A 2,120-nucleotide genomic window follows, 5' to 3' on the forward strand; every position below is an offset into this window, starting at 1 on the left:
CTAATTGATCTTAAAGGAATTTTTAAAAATCAGATTAATATAAATGGCAGGCTTTGACAAACCCAAAAGCATTACCATCAAAGATGAAAAGCAAAACAAAGATAATGTGATGAAAGAACTAGAAGCGAGGCTCCCTATTTCTCTACGTCTTTTTTTTATTTTTTGTTTTTGTGTATCATCTTCTTTTCCAATATTAAAAACACTTGTTTAAGTGCTTGGAAAAATACCTCTTTGGCTCTGATTAATTTATAGCTACTTTTTTGAAGGAATTAGTTGCATTAACAGAACTATGTAAACATTTCCAGTATCTTCACAATATATTTTACATTGAAGAAAAAGTATTTCCACGTAAATTCCCCTCTTATCTAATGCATTTAATCCCTATTAGATATATTAAGCATTTCATGAATGAAAGAATTAGATTTGTTTTAGATAGTATCCTAAAGACTCATTTTATCAGAATAGTTTTCAGAATACCTAATAAAATAGATATTTAGCTCTAAAACAGCAATATTAATCCTGAACATCGTGGGTAACATTTTACTCTATTCAAATCATCTTTTCTGTGATAATATAAGCTATTTCAAAGAAACCAGAGATGTTGCTCTGTTCAAGACTTATGTACACCTGAAATTCCACAATAACTTACTCTTTTGTTCAAGTATATCTGCTGTTCTGAAAATTGTTGTTACATATTTTTGCACAATATGAGATTTACATGTTAGCTAAAACATTCAAGAAGACATTTTTCTAGCATCAAAATATTAAAAAATCCAATTAAAACAAAGCATTCTCAAATCTAATGCTTTGAAATGTGAACTCACACTTGTTTATGGATTAGCAAATTTCATAATATTGTTCTACCTGTGCAAGTTGGAAATACTTCAATGTAATTGAAATCTATATCATGAGAGTCTAAATAATCACTTGCTCTAACAGTAGTTGGCTGGATTTTGTTTTTTCCTTTTATAGTTAAAGACAGCCAACTTTAGACTCTCCTAAAATAAAATGTTTAAAGTAGGTTTTCTAAAAATTCCTCTTGCTAAAGTTATAATTCATATTAGAATATTTTTTGTACAAGAGGCCATTTAAAACAACTATTACCTGAGTATTTTGCACAAAAATAATAATCTTTATAAAATCCATGATTTACAGCCATTGTTTATGCAAGGTCATGATGGTGGCATCATGCCTTTTTTTGTTTAGGTGAAACAGTTTATGAGTTCAAGATTGTCCTTTCCTTGGAGAACATCAGAAGCACAAGCGTGACCCTGTGTTCCCATGTACATTATGAAGAAAATAAATACAAATATGTTCCTGATCACAGAAAAGCCTTGTATTGATCTTTTGTCAATAAAATAGGGAAGACATCTGGGGTTGGGGCAAGTTTCCAGTTCCTCCCACTGGCTGTAGCAGATCTCTGCTTCCTGTTAGTGCCCAATCCTTAGTATGGGAGGGCTGTTTACCCTTCCCACACCAGCAGTTGGCTGCTTTGCTTTCATAATTTATATTTTAAATATTGGTCACATTGCTCTTATTGTTTGTTTTTGTATTTGTGGGTGCAGATATCATGTTTGTTGTTTTTACTTACACTCTTGCATGGTGCCTTGTTACATCAAGTGTTCATCACTTTTGTTGAGAGTTGATATTTGGTTGAACATAATCTGTGAGAATTCCAAACATATAAATTTGGAGTGTCTCAATCAGAAAGTAGTTCTACTTGTTTCTGATGGGGAGTCAGTTTTGCTACATACCTGGAATGATTTCTTCTCTTTCAAGGAGCTCTTACTCACATTGTGAGATGCAAATGCAGCTTCCCATATAGCTATAGGCCAATTTTAAGATATCAAAAATATGAAGAAAAGTGAATGTGTTACAATTCAGCCAAATGATAGGTGTGATGTAAAGAAAGAACACTTTACTACTCAGTCACACTCAAGAAAATCTCTCCTTATTTCTCAGTCTTGTAGCTTATAATATCTCCTCACACTTTTATATTTTTACAGGTATTAATTCTTTTCATTCTTTAAGCAACTCCAAAAGATAATTAGTTTATCTTTATTTTTAATACAGATAAATGTAAGATCCAAGGGTCTAGGTAGGTAATTGATCTGAAGTTA

This window comes from Propithecus coquereli, unplaced genomic scaffold (genome assembly GCF_000956105.1).
Source record: "Propithecus coquereli isolate 6110/MARCELLA unplaced genomic scaffold, Pcoq_1.0 Scaffold240, whole genome shotgun sequence".
NCBI classification, from domain to species: domain Eukaryota; kingdom Metazoa; phylum Chordata; class Mammalia; order Primates; family Indriidae; genus Propithecus; species Propithecus coquereli.